The following is a 21,149-nucleotide window of genomic DNA, read 5'->3' as shown; positions in this document are numbered from 1 at the left end:
TGTATTTAATAAATAAATGAAAGCAAGCTTTATCTGTTGTTAGTGTTCCTTTTATAGTTCATTTTTATTCAGAGCACAGTGACATACATAAATACTAAGTATTATCTTTCAAATTTTAATCAAATATATTTCATTACCTTGTCACACAGAGCAAAAATTAATTTTGTCTTTTTTTTTCCCTATCTTAATCCCAATTATTTTAAATCGTTTTCTGTAATAAATCCCTCTGAAAATTAATCTTGTTCAATTCTAGCCTCTTGGAGTAAAAAAAAACAAAAAAACTTGCTAATTGTAAACTTCTGCTGTAAACCAATTGTCAGTATTACTAGCAACCAATACAGCAAAAGGTAAGAACAACCCTGAATTTATTCAATACCTAAAACATTTCAGATGTCACTGATTTGAAATTTATCATATTTAATATCAACATACCTTCATGGTGTCAAAGACTCATTGTTGGTAAGTTATTACTTCAACAGTGTTCATCAAACCATACCTTAAACTTTTTTACTGTTTCAACTTGCCACACTTTCAGAAATATGTTCCAAATTACCTATCATGCTCCAAGCAAAAAACAGCTTCTCACTCTCTTTACAAAACTTCTAGGAATAGCCTTAATAAAAAGAAAAGGAAAAAATTTTTTTTTGTCTATTAGTTTCTTGAATCCAATGGCTTAGTATTAATATTAGCTTAAAATTGAATGTTGATTGAGTACTACTGAATGCACACCTGAGTGATTCCTGAGCTCAGAGAAGAAAAAAGCAAGACTGAAGCAAGTAATGTTGTAATAATCACAGTTTCTCTTTAAGACAAATCAGGTATTTGAGTTTTGTAGATCTGGAAAAAGCATGTAACAAGGTGCCAAGAGAGAGAGAGATGTTCAAATCACTACAAGTGTGTGTTGCAAATGGGACATTATATTTAGAAATACATAGTCTGCATTATAAATCAGCAATTAGGAGTGAGAAAAGCATGCAGGTTATCACCATTGTTATTCATCATTTTATACAGATCATATTATAAGGCAAATGCCATTAGGCATGACATTAAAATTCAAGATCTTCCACTCTTGAATTTTATGTAGATGATGCTATACTCTTAAATAAAATACAGTATAAGTTTGCAATATTCACTAAACTAAATAACTGCTGTAATAAATTTGATATGAAAATTAGCAATAAAAATGATTGAGAAAATAGGCAAAAACATAACTATATCTTGAATGGAGAACCAAGAATAAATAAAACATTACAGTTACACACAATGAAATTGGCGCCCTCTGAAAACCGAAATAAAAGATCTAGCATTAATGGAGTAATGACAGATTAACTTGGAGGAAAACTGTTGATAGGAAACTTCCTATCAACACTAATAATTTCTATAGTACCATCATAATATTCTGCATACCCATCTGAGATAGCTTTCACGATATGGGATTTCATCTCTCTCTCTCTCTCTATGTGTATGTGTGTAATGGAAGTGATAAGCTACTTAAAATATATATTAAAAAACTAGTTATTATAGACATTTTCAGTTTAAACCTATCAATGTTATCATCAAAGCTATTTAATGAGAAATCAAACAATCAGCTAAAAAAAACTGCTACTTGGCTAAGTACCTGCAATGACAAGGATTGTATTCTCATGAGCTCTTTGGTATATTTTCAAAACTTTCTAGGTTTTTTCTAAACTTTGAGTTATGAAATAAGGATGAATTTATAATCATCCCTTCTATTAATATAAAATTTAAATTTTCAATAATAAAAAAAAAATTAACACAATGAATAAAATTGTTTTAGGAAAGAAGTTAGTTTGGCAAAATCGGTTCGTTTTTGTTATTTTTAGTGATAGATTGGGATTCACATCAAGAAGACTAATTTTTTTTTCTCTTTTCTTTTTTGTTTTACTCGGAAGTCCACAAGCACAGAAAACACAATTTGGCACTTATAACCTGTATCGCAACTTGTGATGCAAATGCAATTAAAGGAGTACAGATGCACACACAGGTGGTGAAACTGAGTCACTGAGGGCCATTACAATTTAAGATATGATTCTGAAATTTAGCAGAGTGCACCAATCATGTAGTGTTTGAACTATATGAATTTAAACTTTTAATGCAAACATTTCGAATCATGGTTTGAACACGAATGTGCCAACAACCAGACTTGTCCCTAATGGAGGTTAGTCAATAAATGCCAAGAGAAACATCTTGTTTAAAACTTCATTTAGATTTTTTAGTTTCAGAAAAATTAATTATTGAATATTGGAAGTTTTTCCCCACTTGGTTAGACTATAATAAATTTAATTTAATCCTTTATCCAAGTGTGTGCAAACTTTGTTTGCTTACACTTGGATAAAGGATTAAATTAAATTTATCATAGTCTAACCAAGTGGGAAAAAACTTCCAACATCTTTCTCTAAATCCAGAGTAATTTAATAATAAGGTGAGACATCTTTTGGCAACTCGTATAGGTAAAGATGACTTCATCCATTGCTTCCACCTTGTTATCATCACCTCTGGGTCTGGCTCCCACTGATGAGACCTCAATAAAGGTCGAAACTGGTCTGGGTAGTGGCCCTTCCCTTAATGCATAACATTATACATGTCCGCAAGGAGATGTGCGTTGCATTATGGGAGATACTAAGACAAGGAGTGATGAGAGCTTGGTCCACCTTTACCACAAGTTGCCTCAGTCCTGAAGATACTTCAGGCACAAACTTTGTTTGCTTGCACTTGGATAAAGGATTAAACTAAATTTATTATAATTATGGAATAGACCTGCACTTATCAGTAACAAAAAAAAACAAAACTGCCTCGTAACCCCTAACAACTTTTTGTGTATTGCTGGGGGCCAAGCTTTGGGAAATGCTGCTCTATGGTAAAGCAACTATAGATGTAAACTGACAGTGTATGTCATTTGAAATGAAGAACAAGAAAAAGTGATGGTAGGTATAGGCGGTACCATCGACAGGGGGTAGCATAGAGACAGCCTGCCTCACAGTACGGCTCAATAAGGGCGCTCGTTCAGCCATATTGCTGTAGGCGCCATCACTATGCTAACAATTCCTGTTAGGTGGGGAAAGAAGTTTTTCCAAACTTAAACGGAGCAAAAATTATTTGCAAACAGCAATGACCCAAGAAAGATTGGTTGGTCTAGCAACTATATCAATAGAAGCGAATATACCTTATAATTTAAATTTAGAAAAGCTTATAAACAGTTTTATTGTGCGATATCTCTGTAGAGCAAACATTTAATTAATATTATTATGTAATCGTTTTGTATTAATGTTTCTCTTGTAATAAAAAAAATAGCAATTGGAGATGTGCTTGAACTATCTCAATTTAAACTTTTAATGCAAACATTTCGAATAATGTGGTTTGAACATGATTGTGCCATCAACCAGGCTTGTCCCTAATGGAGGTTAGTCCACTTTGTTAGACTATAATAATTAGAGATGTGCGACATGAGCTCATGCAGAGCCCAATGACATGAGCTCTGCAGATGTCCATGTCATTGGGCAACAAAGATGTCATTTTGGGACCTCAGGAAAGTTGAACAATGAATTATAAGATGAAAAATATAAGATTTTCTTATATTTTTGTTTTATAATCCATCAGGGACAATATTTGTTTGCCTCAGGACACGATCTAATCTGGCGATGGCTCTGAGGCATTAATGACCAATCATAAAATGCATGACTACAATCCCTAACCAATGATCTTCAAAAGCCAAGGTAATAAGTCAGAGATCACTAGCACTGAAAGTGAACAATAGATCAGTATGGGGAAAAAAAAAAAAAAAAAAAAAAAAAATTGTCTCAGAACTGAATAATAAAGCACACTTTAGTGTGCAGATGTTGGATTCTGTAGTTGACAGGAGACTGGACGTTTGTTGCTGATTATGGAAGTGAATGCTATTCTTCATAAAATCATGGATGGGAACATAAAGTTGAGTCTACCATTATGATCCCAAAATGAAAATGGAATACTGTAGCCCTACCTCACCAAGGACCAACTCAATCATCTGCTGGAAAGTGCATGTTGAATGTCATTGGGCAGCAAAGATATCATTATGGGACCTTGGGAAAGTTGAAATGCATTAATCATCACGATGCTTAGGAATATTCATGCCACTGCTTTTGTACCATGACAATGTGAAGTCACATTGTCTGAATGAAGAGTGAAAACACTCTTCCTCCAGCTCAAGCTCATGCACATCTATGTATTTTGGAAATGATGGCTAGGTGAAAAAATGGTTTTGAAAATATCTTGAGTTTTACTAAACATATCAGCTACTGAATTAGAAACCTTTTTGAAGATACACATAAATATCATTTTTGCAGAATATGTAAAATACTTGATCACATACATCACACATGTTCTAGGCAACAATTTAAGATGCTGCCAGCCAGTAATTATCAATAGTGTTGATCCCATTGAGAAAAACAAAGGATCTTCTGGAGTTCAATAAAGGGCTTATTGTGGATGCCCTAATTGGCTGGAGCCATAATTTTGAAAAACAGCAAAGCTGACTTAGTTTCTCAAAGGGTGAGATATCTCAGGTGTTTAATCAATGGGGCATAACAGTGGACTTAAGACAGTTCATCGAGAACAAGATCGCCATTGTCTGATAAGGCTTGTAAAGACAAACAGAACTTTCTGTGTGCAGTAAATTACTGAAGCATTTAATGAAGGCTGTTCTGGACCCATATCTCAATGAACTGTGTGCAGGGAATTGAAGAGGTTCGCTATTTGCAGTCGCATGCCAATACATAAAATAAAAGTTTCTAATTTTAATTGCTGGTATGGCTCCAACAACTCTGAAAATCTTGTTATGTAGATTATGAAGTAGCTTAAGTAGAGGTTATTTCTGAAAATAATCTCCTTATTTTTCAGTACATTTTCTTCACTATATATCACTTTATTTCAATGATATCTCTCTTTGAGAAACTACCCCGACATAGGCACATTTTTTGGTTATGGTCCCTCATATCCACCCAAAGTAGCAATTTTATACTCTCACTAAATACCCAGGAGTACTTTCATCTTCTTTCTCCTCCTAGTATGTACCAAAAAATTTCTGTTATTTTTTCTTCAATAAAATTCATTCATTAACTTATATTCTTTTATCATATGCCACCCTATTGCAACAGACCATACCCATTTAGCCCACAGGGAAGCCAAGCATGGTGGTGCAGAATATGATAATATATCTTTACTATTTTCATAACATGTAAAGAAGAAGAATAGGTGTAGTCAGTGCATAGATTTCTAGGCTGGATGGTTAAACTGAAGATGGATGGTTGAAACACTGCTGACAGGAAGTTAGTAATGGTTTAAAATTTCCATGCAGTAATATCATGATATCCTGTACTATTTCCCACCACCAAGTATACATATGATGGTACAACATGACAAAATTTCATGCTAGCTGGGGCGTCGCCCGGTTAAACAAGGCCCCCGTTATGTTATATTATATTCAGGCAATGACAATCAAGGAAAAGAAGGAGTAGCCATAGTATTCAACACAAAATACGAGGCTAATCTTCTTGAATGGCAGTCAGTCTCAAGTAGAGTAATGTGGGCAAATATGAGAATGGGGAACTGGACAATGAGACTTATTTGTGCCTATGGTCCCACAGAAGGCTCTACTAAGGTAGAAGTGGAGGAATTTTTTGAGGCTTTAGAAAAAGCAACTGACACAATGAAAAATGAAAAGTTGGTCCTTGTTGGGGATCTAAATAGCAGAGTAGGAAATGATTGTGAGACATACAAAAATATTTTGGGAAAATTTGGAGAAAAGAGCAAAGCTAATAATAATGGCAAATATCTGTTGGATTTCTGCTCAGGACATGGACTGGTTATTACTAACACCATGTTCCAACATAAAAATGTGCACATATTCACATGGAGAGAAGAGGCTAGGAATAAGAAAAGTCTCATTGACTATGTTATTGTTGATAGTGCAGGACACCTCTGTACACCCTGGTGCAGGACACCAGAGTGTACAGAGGATTTGAAATTGGAAGTGATCACTATTTAGTCTTGAGCAGGATAAAATTGAATTTCATATTGAAAAGAATAACATGTAAGAAAGTTTTAAAGCGAATAAAAGTTGAGCAGCTCTCAGATGTGAACTGTAGACTAAAATACACAAAGATTATTGAAAAGAAAATGAAAGAGTTTAAGAACAGGAATCAAACCTTGGAGATTCAGTGGCAAACTCTGAAGAAAACATTGATTGATTCTGCCAGAGAGGCATGTGGTGAGGTTGTGTGCAAGGATAAAAAAATCAGAACTCCCTGGTGGACACAGGAAGTTAAAGAGTCAGTGAAGGAAAAGAAGAAAGCATATCAAAAGTTATTGTCAAATAAGTCAGCTTTTACTCTTACAGAATACAGAGACAAATGTAAGAAAGCTAAACAGTGTGTAAAACTAGCTAAACAAAAGTCATGGGAGGACTTTGGCAAGAATATAGAAAATAAATATCAAGAAGGTGGCAAAATATTCTGGAGGTTGTTGAAAAAGCTTAAAAATGGAGGAAAGAGTGCTGTAAAAGGAATTAGAGATGATAAAGGTGACATGAAAACGGGAGAAAAAGATATCCTTGAAGTATGGAGTAATTACTTTGAAAAACTGCTAAATGAAACAAGCAGTGATGACAGCACAGTGGTAAAAAATACTGACCAGGCATGCAGTCAGAAATACATATCCATACTAGAAGTAGAAAAAGCCATCAAAGGCTTGAAATGTGGAAAGGCAGCAGGAGTAGATGATATTCGACCAGAAATGCTGAAGTATGGTGGTATAAAAGTCTTACAGTGGCTGCACTGCATAGTTCAGAAAGCCTGGACAGAGGGACGAATTCCTGATGATTGGAGTAGAGCTCTCATAGTACCCATATATAAAAAGGGAAATAAAACTGCATGTGAGAATTACAGAGGTATTTCCCTACTGAGTGTTCCTGGCAAGATCTATGCAAGTATACTTGAGAAACGGATGAGAAGAATTGTGGAAGAAAAGCTTGGTGAAGAACAAGCTGGATTCAGGCCAAATAGAGGTTGTCAGGATCAGATCTTCATTTTACGACAAATAGTCGAGAAAGCATGGGAATATAACAAAGATCTGTATTTAAGTTTTGTCGATCTGGAAAAGGCATATGACAAGGTGCCAAGAGAGAAGCTATTCAATATGCTGCAGTTATATGGTGTCAATGGGGCATTATAGCAAGCAATACTTAGTCTTTATTTGAGTTGTAAGTCAGCAGTTAGAATTGAAGGAAGTAGAGGAAGATGGTTTAATGTTAAATCTGGTGTGAGAAAAGGATGTACATTATCCCCTCTGTTATTCATTATCTATATGGATCACATTATGAAGGAAAGTGGTATTAAACATGATATCAAAATTGGAGATGTTAATGTCAGCTCTTTGCTTTATGCGGATGATGTTATACTTCTAAATAAATCCGCTACAAGTCTCCAAGATTCTCTGACTAAATTGAATAGTTGTTGTGATAGATATGGTATGAAGGTCAGCAATAAAAAGACAAAGACAATGAAAATAGGCAGAATCATTGAAAATGTCAACTGTGTTGTGAATGGAGAACCTGTGGAACAAGTAAAACATTTCAGCTATTTAGGCACGATTTTTACTGAAGATGGTAAATTAAAGATAGATATAGACAACAGAATCAGCAAAGCTGGTATGGTGGGAAGTCAATTGAATAAATTCATATGGAATAAGAGAGAAATTAGTCAGAACACTAAATTAGCTGTGTACAAGACAGTGTTCAAACCAGTTTTAACTTATGGATCTGAGAGCTGGGTCAGAAGTAAAACACTTGACCAAAGACTAGAGACCGCAGATATGAGAGTCCTGAGAAAGATTATAGGCGTGAACAGATGGCATCAATGGCAATATCATATTAAAAACGAGGATATTAGGCAAGAACTTGACATTGTCAGCATCCAGGAATGCATTAGCAGAGCTAATCTCAGGTGGTATGGTCACTTAAACAGAATGGGCGAGGAAAGATTAGCAAAACAAGTGTTCTCTGCCAGGTTGGCAGCAAAACGACCCAGAGGAAGACCAAGATATAGGTGGATTGATACGGTACAAAGTGCTTTAGACGATAGAAATATAAGATCTGATAATGTTGGAGTGTTGACAAGTAACAGACTGATTTGGAGGAAAATTGTAGATAGGGAATTAATAATGATGTAATTTTTTTTCATGTAGTACTATCATATCCTGTACACCCCCTGAGGGTACATGGCAGGAATTTGATGATGATGATGATGATGATGATGATGAAGTATACATATCAGGAATTTGATGGTGGCTGAAGCATGGATGTTCACACTTTTGAGGAGAGCTTAGATATGGGAATAAATCCAAACAAACATTATCTGTAAAAATATCAGTATAAAAGCACATATCAGAGACTGAGCAAAACTATACAGCTCTTAGGGAACACAGTGAGTCATTAAGAGTTTATAATCAACTTAAAGTTATCTTTGCTGAACAGCATTTTTCTAGGATCTTTCAAAAGGTTTTTTTGTCTCCTCATTACGAGACCCCTTTTTCTGGTGGCCAAGGAAACTATTGATGTCTTGGCCACCAGACTAATATACCTGGAGAAAGTTGCAGCTAATATCACTGACATAGGAGTGCTTATCTTTTTCTTAAATGAGGACCAGGAGGTAATCAGATGTAAGAACAGTTAAGGAGGAAGACTTTTAGTTGAATAAGATAACACAGAACTGGATTTCAGAAAATTAAAGCTAAGGATCATCTAAGGGTCAAAGCTAGATAAGTGGAAGAAAACATACATACAGCCTTTTAAAAAATTCAGGGAACAAACTAGGCCTTCTGAACTGAATGATTCTCACCTTCCCTTACTGCATCTGATTAGTAGATATCCCATATGGGTATTGAATGAACAAGACAATTTGGCATTTTGGAATTGAGCCAATACCAAATTGTGCATAAGTATAAACTAAATTTTCTTTTGGTGAAATGTCATACTGGCTATGACATCACCCATTTAAAAAAGACAACTACTTGTGGATAGGCTTATGTGTTCGTCAGACATTTTTGTAATAGATTTCACGGTTTGATATGAACACATATGATTAAGAAAATAACTATTTATTAACTTTACGAGCAAAATATTAGCTTTTAAGTTAATAAATAGTAATTTTCTTAATCATCTGTGTTCATATCAAACCGTGAAATCTATTATAAAAAAGACACAACTATTGTTTTCATCAGAGAACCAGAGTGAACAGTGAAAAGCAGCTGGCTACTGGAAGAAACTCAAATTCAACATCAAGAACTAGTCAAGAGTAACTAAAATATATGTCAAGAACACTAAAACAGGTAAGGTTCTGCTAAATACTAACTATAAGATGTTATATTCAGAAAACAGTAATAAAGGAAAGGGATGGATAGTTATAATAATCAACACAAAGCTGAAATTCTTGAATATCAAGTTTTTAATGGCATAGTAACAATCTCTCTCACATACACACTGTAATAATTTATATCATTGTAAATTATTATAAATTTATATTATAAAATAAATAAATATATTATAAATTATTATAAAATTTATAATAATTGTAAATATTTTGGCCAGAAATTAATAAGCCATCATCAGTATTAGCATAATCACAAGGTGAAGCAAGAACAAAGAATGTTAATACTGTTTACAAAGCAGAGTCAAGTGCCATCACATGGATGGTAAAAAAATAAAATAAGATTGCAATTAAAGCTGAAATGAAAATAATTAAGTTTGAGCAATTATTTAAAGAGAGTATTGAAGCAATTCTACACTGCCCAAACTTAAATCAGAATGACAGTTTTTGCACTGCCAATTCATTTCAATAAAGTATGGAGAGTACAACTGGGTTAAGAATGATTACTTGAATTTCATGATGTATTAAGTGCCATTAACGATGCAGACTTTACAAAATGGTTCGATATCGTGAGTGAAATATGCATGTGTGGCGAAATGTGATAGATGTGTTTGTGGAGAGAAAGTATGGATTTGTAGAAAGTGCGATATTTTGTTAGACTACAAGTTAATTGATGTGAAAAACACTGAAGAAATGAAAGATAGCATAAATAAAAGACACGGAAATGGAACCAAAGCTAGCGAGACTGAGGGAGCAAAAGAATCCAAGAATATAGAAGCTAAAGTAAGTATAAATGAGGAAACGGAAGTAAGGTGCAGCAGAACAAGATTAAGGGAGTGACAGAGAGTGAAACTGTCAGAATGCAAGTTATTCAAAATGAAAAATGAAATGAGGAATATGCAGAGTGATATTAGATGTTTAGGGAAAACAAATGAAAGTATGCAAAAGAATAGAATGACAGGAGAAAAAAGAGTAAAAGAAGTGATGAGTGATTTGAGAACAGAAATGAATGGAGATTCCATTTTTAGAGGATTGGTTAATAAGAGAGTCGATAAGGTCAGCTATCCAGGACGGAAAATTAGCAAGATAATTCATACTTTGAACATGAGAAGGAAACAAACAAGAGAATTAGTGTTGGTTGTGGGGATGAATGATTTAAGTGGACAAAAGGAAAATCTATCGGTGAATATCAGGAGGTTATTCAAGCGAGTCAAAGATAACAATATAGTAAGAAAGGTTGTCAGTGTGTTGCCAAGGTACAACAATGATGAGTTGAGATAGAGCGCCAGAATCACAAATGGTATGCTAACCAATGTGTGATGAGAAAGGAGTGCAGTTCATGGATGTTTGGCATGTATTTGAGGGAAGAATAGCATCGCACACCCTCTGTCCAAAAAGAAACCGAACTTTTCGAAAATAGAAGAAACTAGTGGTGCCACCTGTCGTATCTTTTTGTTGTCGAAAGCAGCAACCTTCATTAGTGTTGTGTCAACTGTTTATGACATTTGTTTCATTAGAAGATGAGTGCCAAGAGTGACAGTGTGTTTTGATGAACAGTCGGAAAATGAGTTTCAAACAGAGAGCTGAGATTGACTTTTGTGTTAATGCTTCAAAAAGCATACAGTGATGAATGCTTATCGCGTACTCAAGTTTACGAGTGGTTTAAGCGATTTCAAAGTGGTTGTGAGACACTTGAGGACGACGAAAAGCCGGGCTGTGCAAAAACTGGATTGAGCAAAGTTAACATCCAAAAAGTGCATGATTTCATCAAAGAAAATCCAAAATCGTCTGTGAGATTGATTGAAGATGAATTGGGGGATTCCAAAATCAACTGTGCACAACATTTTGACTGAGAGTTTGGGGCCTTCATAAACTGAATTCGCGATTTGTTCCCCACAAGTTGACCAACAACCAAAAAATTTATTGAATTGAACACTGCAAGGACCTCATTAAAACTGCTCGTAAGGACTCAAACTTCCTTGAAACGATCGTTACTGGTGATGAAACATGGTGTTTTGAGTATGAGCCCGAAACAAAGTGCCAGAGTGGAGACCACCAGAAGACCACCACATCCAAAAAAAAGTTGCTTGGAAAAGTCAAAAGTAAAGACAACGCTGATTTGTTTCTAAGATTCCAAGGGCATTATCCACAAAGAATTCATTCCGCCTGGCCAAATGGTCAATGGCGAGTTTTATCTCGAAGTTTTGAAGTGACTGGTAGCAAGAATTTGTCGCGTACAGCATGAATATCATGATGCAGGCAGCTGGTAACTTTTGCACGATAATGCACCATCTCATTGTTCGAACATTGTGAGACAGTTTTTGAGCAAAAACCAAGTTTATGTGTTGGATCACTCGTCGTATTCACCTGATTTAGCATCCTGTGACTTCTTTCTCTTCCCCTGACTTCATTTGCCGATGAGAGGAAAGCAATATGACAACATTGAAAATGTTCAAGCGGCAGTAACCATGACACTCAACGGTATCCAAAAACCGATATAAAAAACTCATTTAACGAATTAATTGACTGTGCCAAACGCTGTATCGAAGCTGAGAGACAGTATATTGATTGAAATAAATGATTTGAATAATTATAATTGGCTTGTTTTTTTTTTCTATCAAAAGTTCGCTTTCTTTTTGGACAGAGGGTGTATAGATGTGATGGATTATATATGAATGGCTTTGGAGTGAATGAACTGAAGAAACTGTTACTAGATGGAAGTGCAGTGTATGATGCAAGCAAGAGAATCAGAAGTAAGATATGAAGTGAAAGATCAAAAGAGTGGTACTGAAGAGACAGAAATGCTTGGCAATGGAAACAGTAGCAGTGTGAGAGATGAAGAGAGAAAGGAAATGCAAGAGGAATTGGGGGGGGGGGGGGGGAATAAGATTGGGTGGACATGGCAAATTTGAGAGTGGATGTATGCTTGGGGATAATCAGCACAGAAATATAATAGATTGGAGAAGGTGAGGCCAAGTGAATATAAGTGATAAGCGGTGATTTGGCTAGTGCAGGTGTAGTGGGAAAATCACAACCAACAAGTGACTTGGGTAGGACTGGTTATAGACCTAAAAGTTAACTGCTGTGTTTATTTACAAATGCCAGAATTATCAGGAATAAGAGAGATGAAATGGTTTCACTGACTCAGTTTATTCTCTCCAAAATCAGTGGAATAATAAATAAAGATGCCTCAATGGGAATAGAAATGAAAGAGTACGGTATTTTTCGCAAGAATAGAATTGACAAGAAGAGGAAGGGGTGCAGAGGATGATAGCAAGAGAATTATGTCTGATAAGGTATACATGAAAGAGGGAAACAGTGGCAATGGTTATGAGGCAGTGCGGTGTGAGGTGGACAGGAAGATGTTTAGTTGGATGTTGCTATAGGCCAGGGAATGTGGAGGGTAGTGATGAGATGTATAAACAACTTGGATTAGTGAACAACGGAAGGTTGATTATTATGGATCATTTTAATTATTGCAATACAGACAGAGATGAAGAGATAGCATTTTGGCATAAGGAATATGAATTTCTTGAGACAACTATCACACACGGTGTGCAATGGAGGATATGCAATGATCGAGAGTTTTAGAACTCAACATTTCATCAAAAGATATAATTGTGAATGGGGTTTCACACTTTCCTCCAGTTGGTGAGAGTGATTATCAGGTGATGACCTTGATTGTGGCTAGCCATAAGCAGACTTCTGTGGGGAAAGGATATATGTGGAAGTACAAGGCTAGTAATTATGACAAGCTTATTAGACAGCTTGGAGCTACAGCATGGAATGAGGAGTTTAGCAGTAAGGAAATAAATGCTGCTAGGTGCAAAATGGATGAATGAGGACATTAAGCATGAAATTTGGAAGAGGAAGGCACTTTGGAAGCAATACAAGATGAATAATAGTAATAATCAGTTACATGAAGGGTATAAAGAACAAGTGAGGAGAGTGATTCAGTAAGGACAAAAAAGTGCAGTATGAGCATAAATTAGGAAATCAGGCAAAGAAAAACCCTACAGAGTTTTTTAAGATATTTGACAAGTAAAAGGAAGAATGATTATTGGTAAGATGATGTTAATAGATGAAAATGGTAGAATGATAACCACTGCAGAAGCCATTGTTGAGGTATTCAGTGATCAGTTTACAAGGGCGTTTCATCCTCATCAGGGTGAAATCATGAGAAACAAGTGTACAGGACATAAAAGGGGATGGCTTAATTGTGAGAGAGCAGCAGGTATATGAGGAAATAAATAAACTTGTCAATAATTTGACAAGGATTTGATAACATATCAATTCTTAATGGAATGTTCCAGGGAATTGGCAGTAGACTGGCATGCCTATTTAATGAGTCTTGCAACAGCACAGGCTCCAAGAGAGAGTGGAAAAAAGGTAAAATTGTTCCACTGAAGGTAGTAATAAAGCTGTGGCTACAAATTATAGGCCAATCTATATATCTGGGGATGTGGTGAATGTACTAGAGAGAATGGTAAGAACCGGGATACAGAAATGGGTTGAAAACAGCAGTAATCTCTGTGCATTGGTCTGCTAAAGGGAGAAAATATTTTACTCACTTATGTGCTATAACAAGGTGACACATGTCTTCGACAAAGGAGATGCATACACAGTGGTATAATTAGATTTTGCAAAAGCTTTTGATAGATGGCGACATGCCAAGCTCTTAAATAAACTGAAGCGGATCAGATTGGATAACAGAATAGTGAGTTGGATTGGTGACTGGCTATCACATAGATATCAGAAAGTTGAATATGGGATACAATATTCTGAAAAGGGAGCATGATAAGATGGACGTAAGATTTATACAGTTGCTAAGGGATAATTACATGAAACAACATGTTACACAGGGGACAAGGGGGTTTGATGGTATTTGATCAGATGATAGCATCAGAATATGTATCCATAACCAAGGTAGATAACTCTGCCTCCAACTGGGGAGAGTGACCATGAGGTCTTGTTCTGGGAAGTTGTCAAATATGTGGAGTTCTCTTTCAAGAAAGGGATTCATTCATGTTCAACTATAAGGCTGGTGATTATGAGTCATCTTGGAACAGTGCCATGGCTTGGGAAGCTACAAGGAAAGAATATCAGTAGTACATGGCAAGTGATAAGAGATTGCTTGAGTAGCAGTATTAGACTGCATACTCAAGGTCAGAAGGATAAAGCAAGTTGGAATTAAGTGGATGAGTTGGGATATAAAGCAAGAGCTGCCAAAAAAAAAAAGAAAAAAATATTGTGGAGGGTTACATACTCATGAGCAGTACAAAGTGCAGCAAGAAGGGTGATTAGTATGGTAAAGAAGAGCAAATTAGACTATGAGAAAAAAATTAACTAAACAGGCCAAAGTAAACCCAAAAGAGTTTTTTTCATTATATAGTAAGTAAGAAGAAAAATAATTATGGTAGGATGGCTTTAACAATAACAATTTAAATAATAACAATTTAAAAATAAACAGTTGAGTTGTTGAGTGCAAAGGTGTATCATCCAGGTGATAACACCTTTGCAAAACAACAACAACTACTGTGATTTTACAGAGATGTACATCAAAATTGAGGTAAATGAAGAGGAGCTTGTTCAGTATATTAAAAAATATGAATGCAAACACAGCAGTGGGATTGGATGGCATATCAGCCCATGATGTACTACGAGAATGTGCAAGAGAACTGGCATTTCCTTTGACAAAGTTGTTGAATCTAAGTCTCGTCTCTGGCAGGGTTCCAAGGTACTATCTTACCCTCTTGGGTAAGATAGTACCATTGCATAAAGGTGACTCCAAGACAGACATAGCAAACTACAGACCAATTAATATCAGGAGTGGTTGTTAAAGTATTGGAAAAGTTGGTGAAAGCTAAAATACAACACTGGGTAAATAGAGATGTGATACTCTATAGTGGGCAGCACGGCTTTGTAATGGATAGGTCATGTCTTAGTAACTTATTCACATTTTATAATAAAGTGACAGCAAAATTGGATACAGGTAATGACTACACCATGATAATGCTTGACATTGTGAAGGCATTTGACAGAATACCACATGGAAAAACTATATAAAAACTTTATAAAAACCGGAAAGGATGGGAATGGATATGAGGCTAGTAGCATGGACAGGAGAATGGCTGATGGAGACACCGGACAGTAGTATATGGTGGAGTGGAATCTAGAAGAATGATGGTGATTACTAGTATACCTCAGGGTTCAGTACTAGGGCCACTATTCTTTAATCTGTATATCAATAACATAGGGAAAGATTTAAGAGAGGATATTCAGTTGTTTGCTGATGATGCAAAACTGGGAAGAACAATAGTTCATAAAGGTAATGCAGATATCCTGCAGGATGACTTGAAATACAAGAGTGGACTGAAAAGTTCTCAGCCTAACAATGAAAAAACAAATTTATAATTTCAAAATTATTTTTATTTTTCAACATAATCTCCCTTAAGACTAAAACCTCTACAGCTGCAATCACCTCTTGATTTGAAGAAAAACGCTGACCAGCGAGGAAAAGTTTTAGTTTTGGGAAGAGATAGAGGTCAGAGGGAGCCAAATCTGGGAATAGGGTGGATGTTCCAACAATTCATAGTGAGAATCCCTTAATTTTCCCATTGCCAAAACACCTTTGGCTGGTGCATTGTCTTGATGAAAGACGATTTTTTTCTTCTGCAAACCAGGTCTTATCTCTTGAATTTTTTCGTCTAGTCTGGTTAAAAGATCAGAATAATATTCCCGGTTATTGTTTTACCCATTTCAAGATAATTAATAAACAAAATGCCTTTAGCATCCCAAAACACTGATACCATGACCTTTCTTGCTGATGGAACCAATTTCGTCTTCTTTGGTGCTGAACAACCAGCTTCTGTCCACTGTTTTGACGGCTGTTTGGATTCTGGTGTATAATGATGAATCCAGGTCTCATCCATAGTAATAAATCGATGCACAAAATTAGTTTTATTCTTGTTACAATGCTCCAAGTAATGTTCAGAGATCTTCATGCAAGCAAGCAAGCATGGCACCCATCTTGTGCAAAGCTTTTTTATTTGCGATTCTTCATGCAAAATATATCCTACACATTCTTTTGCAATGCCTATAGTCAGAGCAATTTCATGCACTTTGACTCGCCGGTCATACAATACCATATCGTTCACTTGATCAATGATTTCTGGTGTTGTTACACTTTTTGGACATTCTTCACGTGGATCATCTTCAAGGCTGGTACGCCCATGTTTAAACTCGGCAGCCCATTTCTTAATTGTCGAAAACAAAGGAGAAGAGTGCCCATAAAGTTTTATGAACTTCAAATGAATTTCTTTTGGCGTTAAACCTTCTTTTACAAAGAATTTTATAACCACACAATACTCAATTTTATCCATTTCAAGGGATAGGCTAAATTGCCATAAAATTAGATTTATCATTTTTGAAAGTCAAAACTGGCCAAACACTGTCTTTCATTTATATGAAGTATATGAAATAGCAATGCATTCTTCCTTTACAACTGCAAAATTGTGGTTTACTTCTCATGTGAAGACAAATGTAGTGGGTCAACGCGACTTTTTAAAAAAGATAAGTATTAGTAGTAAGGAAGGATTTTTATTGTGTTTATTTCATTATCAATGCTGGTTTTTAAATATGTGCGACTAAAGTTCATGGGTTTTTATATATATATATATATATATATATATATATATATATATATATATATATAATAGTTGTAGTCTTTTTCTTAGAATATTATTGTCTCTGTATTGTAGACTGTACTGATAATATTCAACATACTGTCAATTCCAACACAACATTGCCCAGCCTGCTACCATTTAAAGATCAAATTATTCATAGCATAATTGAGCATTTTATAGCTTGGTATGCATCCCATAATATAAAAATGTGGCAGGTGAGGAACAGGAACGTGTATATGTACATGAAATGTAAGCAGTGGGAAGCATTAGGAGACCTAATTATTTCAATATCAGGATTCAGCAACAGCAGAGATCTCTTCTCTTCTCTCCCTTAGTCCCAAATGGGTCATTCATAGCTGGTAGGTGATATTCTTTGTTAGCCTCCTCCAATCATCTCGGTCTCTTGTTCTTGATGTCAGTTGAGAAAGGGAGGAATTTGTCTATTTTTTGATGTTATCAGTCCATTTTAATCGAGGTCGGCCCCTAACCCTTGGTCCTGGAACGATTCCTTCTAGTGTTTGCTTTGGAATGCCATTAGCCCTCTCCACATGTCCGAACCATTTCATCTGTTGACTGTCAGAATATTTTCCCTTCTTCTCCTGTCTATTGAATCAATCAGTTTTCGGACATTTAATTGTTTCATGAACGGTATAGGGAATTCTCAAAAATCTTCTGTAAGTTTTCATTTCAAAAGACAGGAGTCTCCTCTCATCTTCCCTCAATAAAGTCCAGGCCTCACAACCATACAAGAGGATAGAATTCACTAAGGTGTCAATTAGTCTTAGTTTGGTTGTAATTGCTATTCTGTTATCGCCCCACAATGGTTTTAACTTCTGTAGGGCCATGATTGCCTTAGCAATTCGGTATTTAATGTCAGTTTTTGAACGCCCATCTTGACTCAACGTGCTTCCTAGATAAGTGAACTTGTTTACATTCTCAATTTGTTTATTGCCAATTTGTATCTTTAAGAATTCAATGTCTGATTTTGAGGTTATCATTGTTTTTATTTTTTGTAGGTTTATGTATAATCCATATTTTTTTAATGTTCCGCACAGCTGGTTATCTCTTGTAATTCTTCACTTTCTGCCAGAAGATCGATATCGTCTGCAAAACGTAAGTTATTTATTCTTAGTCCACGAACTACTATTCCAATGTCATATTCATGAAGAGCTTCAAGTATGACATATTCCAGAAAACAATTAAAAAGAGGGGACAAGATGCATCCCTGTCTCCAACAGGCATTTGAGGAGACTATTGTTTTCTGGACAAGCATGTCAGGGCATAGGAAACTAGAATTGCATAGAACTAAAATAGGATGGAACATAGAAGGGAATAGAAGGGATGGCCTCATGTGGGGATAGTGACACTTGAGATATGAGAAGAGTGTACCCAAAAATAACGAGAATTATTATTTTTTAATTTATTAAAGTTTATAACACCATATTCTAGTCTTCTTCAAAGTACTCTCCATGAGAGTCAATGCACTTGTCCCAACATTTTTTCTGCTGCTGGAAACAGTTCTGGAACTGTTTCACTTGAATGTTTGGTCTCCAGCGACTTTTCTTTCACTTTGTTCACATCAATGAATCACTGCCCTTTCATGGTTTTTTTTATCCGTGGGAATAAAAAAAAAAATTCACATGGAGAGAGATCGGGCAAGTAGGAAGGGTGGGGAACAACCACCATGTTTTTTTTCATTAAGAAAAACAATTAAAGTTTAGAGGACATATTGCTAAGGTAGCCCATAAGATTACTTGGCTATTAAAGAACACACTAACATGTCGAGATAAGGAAGTTGTCATTCATCTTTATAAGGCTTTGATATGCCCAAGTTTGGCCCCCTGGGTTCACAGTGGTAATAATAATAACAACACTAACGACTTTGAGAGTATATGGTGTGCGACAGACATTTATAAGACAAGATATGTTGCTATAGATCAGGAAATATAGATAGTGATGAGCAGGAAATGTTCAGGCAAATTAGTTTGGAAAGTGCAAAGCAAGTGATCACTATTGGGGATGACTTCAACTACAGCAATATAAACTGGGCAGAAGGGTCAGAATGCAGTAGTAAGGGAACTAAATTTTTGAATTTCTTGGACAACTGTCTTAGGCAGCATGCGGTGGAAGGAACTTGAGGATCAAGGGTTTTGGACTTGCTCATAGCATCAGAGGATTTGATTGTAAATTAGATGTCATACCTGTCCCAGTTGGTGAAAGCAACCATGCAGTCAAACTAAGTTAAAGCAATACAATGAATGAAAGAATTTTAAGGGGAGGGGGGGGTTACGAAGCACATATTTAAGAAAAAATTATTGACAGCAATGACAGATTGTATATCTTGAGTGAAGAAGATAAAATTATTTGGTGTCAAACAGGTGACTAGAGAAATTAAACAGAAATTGCTGATGATAAAGAGATTATTGAAGACATAAAGAGAGGTAGAGAACAGCTGTATGATAAATGCAAGACTCAGGCTAGGAATACCTAGTGTTGTAAGGAAATAAAAATTAGAATATGAGAGGAGACTAGCACTGCAATTCAAGGAGAATCACGAGACATTATTTTGCTATGCAGCTAGCAGGAGAAAAAATTATTGTGGATGGATTACCTTCCTGGATGGAGGTGAGACTTTAGTGACTAATGCAGATGTTATAGTTTAGTTATTTAACAATCACTTTATTAGAGTGTTCCATCCTGATACAGAAAGTTTATTCCTAGAGGGATAAGGAGAGATGAAGAAGATGTATTCTGAATAATGAGTACAAATGACCTGAGAGGTAGTTTGAATTGTGTGGCAAGAGATCTGAAATTGATGTTAGAAGTAAGTGTATGCAAAATGTTAGTAAGGCAGGGAGACAAATGGAATTTCAGTATGAGTTTTAATGGAATGTACTGTGGAACTAAAAGTGCCATTAATTTAGTACAATGATTTCCATGGCTGTTTAATCAGTCTTGCAATGGGACAAATTCCTGGAGAGAGGAAGGAAGATAAGATAGCGCCATTGCATAGTGGTAGAATGGAGGTATCAAACTATAAAGCCTGTTTGTATTTCTTCTGAAAATTTTGGAGACATTGGTAAGAACTCACATACAGAATTGGGGCAGATGAGAGTAACATTCTTTATGCAAGCCAGCATAGATATATGCTCTTAGTAATCTGGTTATCTTTTACAATAGAGTAATTAGAGCCAAGGATATGAGTATGGCATACATGATTTTGCAAAAGCATTTGACAGGGTACTACATAACAAGTTGGTTTTTAAAGTTGCAACATATGGGGTTAAATATCAAGTTAGTGGAGTGGATTAGTAAATGGCTTTCTATAAATATCAGAGAGCTATATATGGGAAAGCAATATCATTACAAGTGAGTTCCAGAGATTTCAGTACCTGGACCATTACTGTATTCAATCTTTATGTTAATGATATTGTCACAGGATTTCTGGGAGATATGCAGTTGTTAGTTTGCAGATAATGTGAAGCTAGGGGAGGGTTATTAGCAATAGTGCTGATGTCAGCTCTTCAAATGGATGAATATGTCGGTTTAATGCAACTAAATGTAATGTTTTGAATTTTATTAAGATCCACAGATAGGACGCTTTATACTCACTTGGTGAAGTTGTACTGGAATAAGTGTAAGAAGCAAGGGATCTTGGGGTGATTGTAAATAGAAATTTGAAATTCAGAGGACAAATTGCAAAAGTTTTGAAGACATCTCTAAGAATTGCTGCAATATTGAGGACACTGACCACAAGAGATAAAAGGGTGGTGGTGGTGGTCTCATTGTATAAAGCTTTGATCAGACCACATCTGAATTTCTGGGCTCAGATATAGTCAATGGGATTTGAAATGAATGAAGTAACCTTGAAGGGTACAAAGACATGTAACAAAAATGATATCAAGACTGTACAATGTTGGTTATCAGAATAGACTGAGAGCATGATGAAGAATGTAGAATAGAATTTGGTGAATAGAAGACAAAGTTGTGGGCATGATTTAAGCTGTTGAAGGATTAGTATTGGATTAATACAGGAGAGATTTTT

Source organism: Typopeltis vanoorti, chromosome 12 (assembly GCF_054136105.1).
Source record: "Typopeltis vanoorti isolate ZY-2024b chromosome 12, IOZ_Tvanoo_1.0, whole genome shotgun sequence".
Lineage (NCBI taxonomy): Eukaryota > Metazoa > Arthropoda > Arachnida > Uropygi > Thelyphonidae > Typopeltis > Typopeltis vanoorti.
The sequence above is the reverse complement of the archived record's forward strand: the minus strand, read 5'-3'. Positions refer to the sequence as shown.